The sequence below is a fragment of the Phallusia mammillata genome, chromosome 3, assembly GCF_965637545.1.
Source record: "Phallusia mammillata chromosome 3, kaPhaMamm4.hap1.1, whole genome shotgun sequence".
NCBI lineage: Eukaryota > Metazoa > Chordata > Ascidiacea > Phlebobranchia > Ascidiidae > Phallusia > Phallusia mammillata.
This window is the reverse complement of record NC_137254.1, coordinates 3,585,891-3,598,446: the sequence shown is the minus strand read 5'-3', so window position 1 is coordinate 3,598,446 and position 12,556 is coordinate 3,585,891. Positions and strand designations below refer to the sequence as shown.

The window sequence follows — 12,556 nt, the reverse complement described above, 5'->3', positions numbered from 1 at the left end:
TAGTGTATTCTATTTGACTGAATTAGTAATAGTTGTTGTATTTTGTTTGACTGAATTAGTATTATATTAAGTGTATTCTGTTTGAGTGATATAAGAAATGTCTCTAGTTAATGACGCTGCAGCTCACGTCAAGAAGGCAACAAGAATTACAGCAAGGTTTGAACCATTTCGAATTCTAGGTGTTTTTACCGAGGTGTTTTTATCTAGTACGCCTAGAGATATGACATTGGCGTTCCTTTGATGCTTGTACTCCCACGATTGCTTGGGATAACGAAAAAACAAAGATTATCAACGAGTACCATTTGAAGTGTTCGCTGAACAACTCGATTGCTGTAGACGAGTTCCTTAAACCAGAGTCGCACGACTTAATTCGTGTAGTGTACGAACGATTGAAGCAGACCAGAGAACTAGTCTACAAGAACACAATCTTGAGCAACACTTTGGAAAACCTGCAAGCCAGGGAAGGCGTTTTAATTGTAAGAGAAGCTCTGCGTTTCCATCAGAGAGTTGATCATCGTCATCTGGTTGGATCGCATTACGTCGAGCTCCGCCCTCCGTTGGCTTTTGGTCCTGGCTTTTGGTCCACCGTCATAGATTTGGACGTTCATTGTCCAAGAACTACTCCCGGTTCAGAGAAGAAGGAGCTACACTGAATTAGTGTTATAGTTCCTGCCTTTTCTTTGACTGAATTAAGTATTACTTGGCATATTTTGTTTGACAGAATTAGTATTAGTTGGTGTATTCTGTTTGACAAAATTGGTATTAGTTAGTGTATTCCGTTTGACTAAATTGGTATTATTTGGTGTATTTTGATTAACTGACTCAATTAGTATTAGTTCGTGTATTCTGTTTGACTTAATTGGTATTAGATAGTGTATTCCGTTTGATTAAATTGGTATTATTTGGTGTATTTTAATTAACTGAATTAGTGTTACAGTTACTGTCTTTTGTTTGGCTGAATTAGTGTTATATCTAGTGTCTTTTTCTTTGACTGAATTAAGTATTGGCATATTTTGTTTAACTGGATTAGTATTATTTTGTATATTGTGTTTGACTGAATCAGTATTGGTTACTGTATTTTGTATCACTGAATTAGTATTAGTTAGTGCACTTTGTTTGACTGAATTAGTCTTAGTTAGTGTATTTTGATTAACTGAATTAGTGTTAGAGTTACTGTCATTTGTTTGACTGAACTAAGTATTACTTGGCGTATTTTGGTTGATTGAACTAGTATTGTTTAAAGTATTTTGTGTGACTGAATTAGTGTTAGTTACTGTGTTTTGGTTCACTGAATTAGTATTATTAAATGTATTATGTTTGACTGAATCAGTTTTTGGTTACTGTATTTTGGTAAACTAAATTAATATTAGTTCGTTTTTTGTTCAACTAAACTGGTATTAGTTTGTATATTTTGTTACTGAATTAGTATTAGTTACTGTATTTTGCATTACTGAATCAAAATTAGTAATTGTATTTCGTTTGACTAAATTAATTATGGTATTTTAATTAATTGAATTAGTGTTACAGTTACTGTCTTTTGTTTGACTGAATTAAGTATTACTTGGCGTATTTTGTTTGACTGAATTAGTACTAGTTAGTGCGTTATTTTTGATTGAATTAGTATTATTTCAGGTATTTTATGAGACTGAATTAGTGTTAGTAACTGTGTTTTGGTTCACTGAATTAGTATTATTAAATGTAGTATGTTTGACTGAATTAGTATTAGTTAGTGTGTTTTTGTTAACTGAATTAATATTAGTTACTGTATGTTTTGACTGAATTAGTATTAGTCAGTGTATTTTAATTAATTGAATTAGTGTTACAGTTACTGTCATTTGTTTTACTGAATTAAGTATTACTTGGCGTATTTTGTTTGACTGAATTAGTACTAGTTAGTGCGTCCTTTTTGATTGAATTACTATTAGTGTTTTTTGGTTGACTGAATTAGTATTATTTCAGGTATTTTATGCGACTGAATTAGTGTTAGTAACTGTGTTTTGGTTCTCTGAATTAGTATTATTAAATATATTATGTTTGACTGAATTAGTGTTAGTAACTGTGTTTTGGTTCACTGAATTAGTATTATTAAATATAGTATGTTTGACTGAATTAGTATTAGTTAGTGTGTTTTTGTTAGCTGAATTAATATTAGTTACTGTATGTTTTGACTGAATTAGTATTAGTCAGTGTATTTTAATTAATTGAATTAGTGTTACAGTTACTGTCATTTGTTTTACTGAATTAAGTATTACTTGGCGTATTTTGTTTGACCGAATTAGTACTAGTCAGTGCCTCCTTTTTGATTGAATTACTATTAGTGTTTTTTGGTTGACTGAATTAGTATTATTCCAGGTATTTTATGAGACTGAATTAGTGTTAGTAACTGTGTTTTGGTTCACTGAATTAGTATTATTAAATATATTATGTTTGACTGAATTAGTGATAGTAATTGTGTTTTGGTTCACTGAATTAGTATTATTAAATATAGTATGTTTGACTGAATTAGTATTAGTCAGTGTATTTTAATTAATTGAATTAATGTTACAGTTACTGTCAATTAGTATTAGTTAGTGTGTTTTTGTTAACTGAATTAATATTAGTTACTGGATTTTTTGACTGAATTAGTATTAGTCAGTGTATTTTAATTAATTGAATTAGTGTTACAGTTACTGTCATTTGTTTGACTGAATTAAGTATTACTTGGCGTATTTTGTTTGACTGAATTAGTACTAGTTAGTGCGTCCTTTTTGATTGAATTACTAATAGTGTTTTTTGGTTGACTGAATTAGTATTATTTCAGGTATTTTATGCGACTGAATTAGTGTTAGTAACTGTGTTTTGGTTCTCTGAATTAGTATTATTAAATATATTATGTTTGACTGAATTAGTGTTAGTAACTGTGTTTTGGTTCACTGAATTAGTATTATTAAATATAGTATGTTTGACTGAATTAGTATTAGTTAGTGTGTTTTTGTTAACTGAATTAATATTAGTTACTGGATTTTTTGACTGAATTAGTATTAGTCAGTGTATTTTAATTAATTGAATTAGTGTTACAGTTACTGTCATTTGTTTGACTGAATTAAGTATTACTTGGCGTATTTTGTTTGACTGAATTAGTACTAGTTAGTGCGTCCTTTTTGATTGAAGTACTATTAGTGTTCTTTGGTTGACTGAATTAGTATTATTTCAGGTATTTTATGTGACTGAATTAGTGTTAGTAACTGTGTTTTGGTTCTCTGAATTAGTATTATTATTTATATTATGTTTGACTGAATTTGTATTAGTTTGTGTATTTTGTTTGACAAAATTACTATTAGTTATTGTATTTTTTGACTGAACTAGTATTAGTTTGTGTGTTTTGTTTGACGAAATAATTGTTAGTTACTTTATTTAGTTTGACTGAATTTGTATTAGTTACTGTAGTTTGGTTGACTGAATTCGTATTAATCAATGTGTTATGTGTGACTGAATTAGTGTTAATTCGTTTTTTGTATCACTGAATTGGTATTGGTTTGTACATTTTGTTTGACTGAATTAATATTATTTAGTGTTTTTGTGTGACTGAATTAGTGTTAGTTATTGTATTTTGGTTGACTAAATTAGTATTATTATCTATTTTGTTTAACTAAATTAGTATTAGCAACTGTATTTTGGTGGACTGGAATAATATTATTTGGTGTTTTTTGTCTGACTGAATTAGTTACTGTATTTTGGTTGACTGAATTACTATTTGTTACTGTATTTCATTGGACTGAATTAGTATTTGTTACTGTATTTTAGTTGGTTGAATTATTATTATTTTGAGTATTTTGTGTGACTAAATTGCATCACAGTTCATCATCAACAAAAGCTAACTGAAATCTCATACTTTAAAAAAATTACTTACAACTCGTACTTTCGCTTCTTTCGGAAAGCAAACAACATTTTATGCACACCAGTCACTTGCACCATGATAATCACTTGGCTGATATAGAAAATTGCATGTAATTCTACCAGGAGCATTTTTTTCGATTTAATAATTCTCTACCTTAATTATAACGGCCCATTCATTGATATGTCTCGACAAGTTTCTATAACCTTTCTACTTATGTTTAGATACCACAAACAGGCTCGTAGAAAACGAACTGTTTTAGGTGTGCTCGGTCGCAGCAACTATAAAACATAACGAACAGGCCTAAAACTTTGTAAATCTTTTATTGAGATCGTATATATTTTTAATTGGAGAATTATTTTATTTCAAAACCTAATCAGTAGTCCTTATTCCCAACTGCTGTTTAACTAATTCTGGTACCGTACTTATTTCCCTTTAAAACTTCGTTTTTACGCATACCATACAAATAACAGATACTTAACCTAAACAGTAATACCCGGTTAAACCGGATTCGATTAATCCGGATCTTCGCCTAATTTGTACAAAACTTGAGGTATGATTGTAATGTGATTTCGAATCTACTCCTATTCCGGACACTTTTTTGTTCAAACGGGTCCAGATTAACCGGCGTTTACTGTCAGTATTTTTTAGACAGTGCGAATATAACAATCAAGCTCTTTTTCTATCATAGTGGTACTCAAACTTTTTCTATTTTTAACAGTTTCTTCGCAATTTTCTCGAGCACTCGAGGTCCAAGCTAAATGTATTTATAAAACTGTACCTTAGTGAAACAAAAGCTGCAGTTATAACAAGATGGTTGAATTTAGTTGACGTTAGATTCCTTCGCGAGAGAACGGTTTATTACGTCACAAATACGACTAAAACAATAAAGAATTTGTGGGCAAACAATTGGCTCTTCAATGTTCTTTAAAAATAGAAGCAAGGGACCACTTTTTGTCACAAAAACAATTATCTGTCTGATTTATACTCATCTAATATTACATAAGACTATAGAAATGCTCCAAGTCTGTCTGAATTCACGTGGCGGACCCCGAAGGGACCGCGGACCCTATTTTGAGAACCGCTGCTCTACAAAATTTGGAAATTTCACAATCACGTGGAGCATATACCTTGCACCTACTACTCTAGCCAGCATATCAGAAAGGCCAGGGTTCTTACGGTAGCTTTATAATTTGTTTACACGGAAGTACTAAGAAGGGAAAATCCTTTCGAAACTAGTAAGATATGACGACGGATTAATAAGATTCCCCTAATCGTACACAACCAACAGTTGACAGGTGAAATCTATTGATGCGTATAAGGAAGTTGAAATTTACAATAGATTTTGTAGTTCATAACGAAAGCAGGATATATCGCTTTAGCTATTTCTCAAAGCACGTTCTTTGCTTGATTGCATTCAACTCCTCAAATGGAATATTCCAAACAGGATATTCATGGCATGAGTGATTCATGGCATAGAGAGTAAATAAAAAGTCCAGCTTGGTATATATTGTAAAATGTTTGCTTGGCATATATTGTAAAATGTTTGCTTGGTATATATTGTAAAGTTCTAATGAAACTTTAGACCACAAAGTCCTTACGGACCAGTTCCAAGACCCAAGTATCAGGCAAAACCCCACCCTCTTTTCTAACACGAGTGGTTAGATTCTAGAGCCCCTCGACTGGTCCTACCAACGTTCCCCCAAGTCGTGTTATACTCAAAGTGCGCCAAACTTACTTTCTAGTGGGTTACTGTCATATAACGGTTTATAATACGGGGTAGCTACAGCGCGTTTAATCATGATCCACCAATTGAGCCCTCTACTGTTTTGCGCCTCATAACGTCTCAACGTTGCGCAGCTATTTCCGGCTTGGTGATTGTTTTAGTGCAATTGTGTCGCTATGTTTTCTTTCACCAAGCAAAATAAACTCAACTTAAAATATCTTTGCACCTTTCGGAAAATTAGACAAAGGGCTATATAAGAGCTAATTATAGACACATTGGCATGCAACAATTAGTAAGCTGTAAAAATCCTGTTCTAAGCTCATCCAAACCAAGCTAAGTGGTTTAACTTTGAATATCTGCATACAAACTGAATAGCAATACAAGTGTAATTGCAAACAGGCCAGACACATTTTAGGTGAGGCAAAAAAATACAATCAAATGATGTACCACTTTAAAGTTTGAAAATGGTTTGTGTGGTTACACGAATAACATTATTTAATGAAAAATTTGTTAACAAAGGTTGGCAAAAAATGGTTTAGCTTTTTGTTTGGCAAAGATTTTGCTACGGATTGCTGAAACAATGCATTTATAAGCTCATTAAAGTAGCTATTGAACCATTTTTAGTGGAAAATATATGTAACAAAAGCTAAGGTTGAAACTATGACTGGATTTTGAACATACAAGGTATACCAAACTTTAAATGGTAAATAAACCAAGTCTAAAAACCATACAGTTGAGAGGCCACATCAAAATCACAAAAAGGAACTATTTTAAAACATCACTGTACATGATAGAAAGATAACATCTTTAAATAGGTCAAACATATTAAAGTTTTTCAACAACTAAAGCACTGGCACCACCACCGCCATTACAAATACCAGCACATCCAAATTCCCCTGGTTTTAATCTATGGGCCAAATGGGCCACAATTCTGGCCCCTGACATGCCAATAGGGTGCCCGAGTGAAACAGCACCGCCGTCGACATTGATTTTTGCTGCGTTAATGCCCAAAAGTTTAATATTTGCCAATGCCACAACACTAAATGCCTCGTTAATTTCCCATAATGCAATTTGGTCTTCTCGGACTCCAGCCATTTTAAGCGCTTTCGGTATAGCAAATGCAGGGGCCACTGGAAAGTCTATTGGTTCTACAGCGGCATCTGCAAAACTAACAATTCGGGCTAATGGTTTCAGACCAAAATTATTAGCTGCTTGCGCTGACATCAGACATAATGCGGCTGCCCCATCGTTTAATGTGCTTGCGTTGCCTGCAGTGACAGTTCCATTTTCAGCTTGAAAAACCGCCTTCAGTTTTGGAATTTTGTCGAAATTTACTTTTTTGAATTCTTCGTCTTCTGACACTGTGACGTCGGGTTTCCCACGCTTTCCTGAAAAAAAAAGATAAATTCACATTAATTAATCATGATCAAATAATACCGTATTTACTCGATTGTAAGCGGTGGCTTATATTGTTTTTTAGCTGCTGTTTGTGCGGCTTACATTCGAGGGCGGCTTACATTTTTATTTTGTACCGAAATTATTTCTATACTCCAACATTTTAAATTATTTGGGGTTCAAAACATGTATGCATGTACATATACGTTCTGTTGGGTACAGCTATCAACGTAACTAACACATATTGGCAAATAGCGGCTTACATTATTTTTTTAACACCTCAACATGCGGCTTACAATCGAGGGCTGCTTATAAACGAGGGCGGCTTACAATCGAGTAAATACGGTAACTTTGGAACACTATGTGTGGATCTGTTTATAATTTAATGGTGAAAATAACGGCCCAAATAGTGTTTTTTAATTATATTGTCTATTGCTTTATGTTTTGACTGATAACTGGTAAAGTAGAAATAACAGTTGTTATTTAATGGTGAAAATAACGGCCCAAATAGACGTAAAAAGCAACATGCTTTATTTTTTTAACATTTCGCCAAATGCTCACGCATCATTGGTGATATGAAGAGCCACATCAGTTAAGCCCGTTTATATATACTTCATATCACTGATAATGACATGAGCATTTGCCAAAACATTTGAAAAATAAAGCATGTCACTTTTTACGTCTATTTGGGCCGTTATTTTACCATTAAATAACAACTGTTATTTGTACCTTACCAATTACAGTTTAAACTTGAAACAATACACAACATAAATAAAAAACATTAATTAATATTCAAGTACGCTGCAATCTGTACATGCTGTTATAGCATAAAAGGTATTATCAATACAGCAGATTTTTGTAGGGTATGGGTTTTAAGGTCTGTTACTTCTGTAACAATCAGGCATGGTGTATATGGCTAAGCTAGCTTATACAAGCAATGTCTTGTCACCAACTGCACTGATGAGACCTTATATGTTGAGACAGTGTGGACTGTTTGCAGTTTAATACACAACAAATTATAGCATGTTTTATAGTTGTATACCTCAAACTTTTAACAAAAAAGTGGTAAATAGAGCATATATATCAATCATATTTCATATGCATATATAAGCTATTGCTGTCAGGCATAATGTCAAGTTTATAGAGCTCTTCTGGCAAATGTATTTTTATTCTGACGTTTCGATGTCCTATGCAGGTCGTCTTCATCAGGGTAAATATCACTGAATGCGACTAGTACAGAGCACAATAACAAAGGAAAATTCATGAATTCGAAAATCAAATGTCGGAATAAAAATACATTTGCAAGAAGAGCTCTATAAACTTGATTTATCAAACATGTATCATATGCAATCAAATTGTACAGGAAGTTTTATCCAATATTTGTAAAATATACTTTACAATTTACCTTCAATAACAACATCAACAATTTCATCTTTAAACTGCCCATCTTCAGTAGCCTTTGCACTTCTTGTATATGACTCAATGGCATATGCATTTGCTCTTGACGAGATATTGAATGTTTTTTTTGCACTATTCTATCCACATATACCCATGTGAAATTTCCCGTAAGCATCAGTCAAGCCATCATGAACAATAAGGTCGATCATTTTTACGCCGCCATACGCTGGTGGCGGTCGTGGCATCACAAATAGAGCTTTTGACATGCTTTCCATGCCACCCGCCACCATGACGTCTTGGTGTCCACAATTGATTGATTGCGACGCTAATTAATTTCATTCCAGATGCACAGACTTTGTTGATTGTTGAACACGGAGTGCTTGTTTTTAATCCTGCACCTAAAGACAAATATGAAACAACATGGATAAAAAATTCTGTAGAAACAAAGGTTGATAAATTACCAAACATAAAAACTTAAAGCTCAAACATTCTTGTTTTTGCTCAGCCAAGATTAATTGCATAATCAGTACAAATGAAAAGTAAATGTAGAAAATTTTTACAACCTGAAAGCAATGATATTTTGAACATGGCAATTTTTAATTTGTATATCCCACCCTTATGTCTGCAAAATACTTTGCAATGGCTGTATAAAATATTACTGCTGAATAATACAATATTATCCTAATCAGGTAGAATATTGCTTTAACATGTTTTGATCATCCAAGTGGGCTTGCAAATTAATCTTTTTAGTGCAATAATATTTATAATACTAGAAATTGATTTAATTCAGATTCGTCTGGGCTAAAACATTTTCTTCTGTTTTTTTTGACCAAAATATACAGCAAATGCAGGTTTAAAAATAACCGCTGACATGTGGCACAGCTGTAGATGCAGAAGGAAACATTCCAGTACGTTATATGGCAGTGCGCTCACCTTAAAAGAGCAAAACAAAAAGGGCAATAATTTATTCGATTCTTTGCGGGTTCAAGTGCAGCATAATAAAAGCTGTTGCTACAAACTCTCGATTACACTTTTGCCTCGAGCAGTTTAAACAAGCCTGGTTGACTGTACAAATTTACAAAAGACTTTGTATGTTTGCGTACCTATTTAACCCAAAATGACACCTGAAAAAGGTTGTACGGAACGAATATTATGCGGTTAAACATCACCTGAAAGTACAGATGACCAGACATACATGCAAATGATCTACAGCAAATAAAAAACGTTCGATGACAAAATTGAAAACAAAAATAGCATTTATTTGTGTAAAAATAAATATTGTCTCAGGTTTTCGATAGCACGTCACGCGATGCAGTACATTTTTTTTCAGACTGCATTAAAAGAAGAAATACTGGAAATTATTTAAAAAAGTACAAAAAAACACGAAAAAGAAATTTTCAAAATTTTGCAAAAGCTTTTAATTAGTATTCTTTGATAAAATTTATTTCTAGGATCCTGTCTGGCTAACGCAACGACTTATAGTAATATGGTTGTTTGAAATGAACAAAACTTGAGAATGTTAGATTTTTTTAATTATTAACCTGTGTATACGTTTTGTTTAAACGCAATATAGCAAGCATTAGTTGTTTGAGTGTCTTTTGGTTGTGGTTGTAACTGATTGAACTGTTTTCGACCTTCATCACCATCAGAAAATATTTATGTGATTTTTTCCTACCATTGTTTTGACTGTCGAATTTATTATGATATCCTTGATGTCTCATTTCAAAGAAACCCTATAAAAGGTAACGCAAACTGAAAACGACAATACCAAAGCTACATGAGGCAAACAATTACTCTCACAATCAATCAAAGTTTACCGTGTTTGACGAACTGTTTCCTATATTCGAAGTATACTAAACAAAAACAAATACGTGTTAAATGCTGCTGGGTTGAAACCATTTCTTTCTAGTTTGGTTAAGTAGTTTTTGGTCTGGTTAAGTAAAAACACAACCAGTGATTTAATACTGAAAACACATTTATGTTTCTGCTAAACTATTTCTCGACTAGAGTGTCACTATATTTCTTATTGTCTTTTTTCTATTGCTTCTTGTAGTTTATCGTTCTGTGTCGAGTGATGAATAGATGTATTGTTCACAAGTGAATTAAAACGCATTTTTGAAATTACATATGATGGTGGTTTATTACACACTTGATTTCTTGACAAACATAATAAAGCACATGCACCCATATTGTTCTCCAATGTAATGAAAGAAACAAACAAACAGCTACAATGCAAAATATAAGACAGAACCTGTTAACTATGTCTGATATTAGGAGAAAACACACAAGCAAACGCGACACAGTTTCAGTTTACAGTACAAGTAATACTCGGTAGGGCTATAAATCAAACTCGGTAGGGCTATAAATTGCTCGGTAGGGCTATAAGTCATCAGCATATCGACACCTTTCAAGTCATCTGGGTGGCAAAACGCAGCTCGATAAAACTATTTTTTCGCAATAAAAACTTTGTAATAAAAGTCTTTTCGTTTCAGTTGAATAAAAGAAGCTTTTTTTCAACAGAAAACGCACCTTGAAAAGTTGAAGCCGCTTAACCCTTTATATCCAATCAGTTTCCGGTTTCAAACAAGAATAAACCCAATCAGTGTTAAATCCAAGTCTAAACAGATAAAGTCGCGTTATTTATATCCACAACAAAGTTTCATTTCGACCATTATCGCCTTCCAACTGCGCTGGTTCTTCTGCTGGTGGAACATTGAGGTCGAAATGATTCAATGCAATTCGAGCTGAAAATCAAACCACCTTGGTAACACAAACGTTTTGAACAACATCAATCAATAAATTAAATTTTACCCAGATTTTGTGGTGGTCGGTTTATGTTGTGTTGTTGTTGGTAAAAATAGTTTTAGTCAGAATTTTTTTATTACAAACTTATCACGCAACTGAGCCATTGGAAATCGTTGAAGTACTACAAGCGTATATTTAAGTACATTACAAGAAATTAATTTACGCAAAATTCATTCAGCTCTCACAGTATGGTAAGTTACATATTTATGCTACCTATGGACAGATACACGATTACGCCATTATCGAAGAGAACAACATAAAAAGTTTTCGCAAGTTTTGACAGGGAATTTCAATCAACTTGCACGGCAAAATTGGTGAAGCACTGTTACGCAAATCGCTACATAAAAAGATGATTTTGCTAACGGATCATTTTTTTGCAACAACAGTATTAATTGTATCTTAAACTTATTAAACAGATAATTTCAAAAAATCCTAAGGTTTAAAAAGTTTTTCCCAAGATCCCAAGCCCAGTCATCAGCATATCGACACATCCCAAGCCCAGCAATGAAATCCTAAGATCTTGGGAAAAATCGCAAGGAGTGGGAGTCCTGGTGCAACTGACTGATTGCTTTTAGTAGGCAATTTTGTTGTTTCTGAACGGTTTGGGCCCCCAGCCCGTCACTCCCAAACCGTGAATGGATTTTACCAAGGCCAGAACATTCTGTGTTAAACCAAACCTGCCATTTATTATGGGCACAATGCCCCTTTTCCGCGTTTATTACACTGGCATGTTGTTCATGCGCGAGCGTTGGAATTGGAACATAGACAGCAAGAATGCACATGCGCTGAAAACTATACTCGTATGAACCTTTTGGGTTTATATGAGTGCAAGGCCTTCTCCGCTGGCATGCGAATAGCTGTTCAACCGCAAGCGTTGGAAATTACACAGCAACCGCACACATGTGAATCCGGTACAGTGATACGCCGAGAAATGTGCAAACGAAAAAATTCCTAAAACTTAAGACGTCTTGGCTCTTGTGTGGAATCGACTTATTAAATTTCTTAAATATCGTAAATTATATGATTTTACCAAGTAACGTACAATTGATAAAACGAACAACCATTATTATGGCAGTTTTTTTTTCTGAGGTTTACTTCGCAAACTCTAAAATGTGGTCAGGCTTAATTAGAACCAACAAACATACGAATAGATTGAAAAGCAGTGACTTCCAATTTGTGTGAAGTCAAACGCTATGAACAAGAGGTACCATACAATATATTCGCTGTTCGTCGCAACACAGGTTCTTATTTATATATTGTGCTTTTGATTATCGAGTTGGATACAGTTATTTATAGTTATACAGAGTTATACAGTTAAAATTATGTCATAGTATTCCATTTGCGGAACCGAAACGTCC

General features: G+C 33.4%; 1 pseudogene; it reads right to left on the bottom strand.

Moving 5' to 3' along the window:
* Positions 1 to 5,968: 5,968 nt before the first annotated feature.
* LOC145218245 (acetyl-CoA acetyltransferase, mitochondrial pseudogene) lies at positions 5,969 to 11,882 on the bottom strand (annotated as a pseudogene).
* Between the last annotated feature and the right edge of the window lie 674 nt (positions 11,883 to 12,556).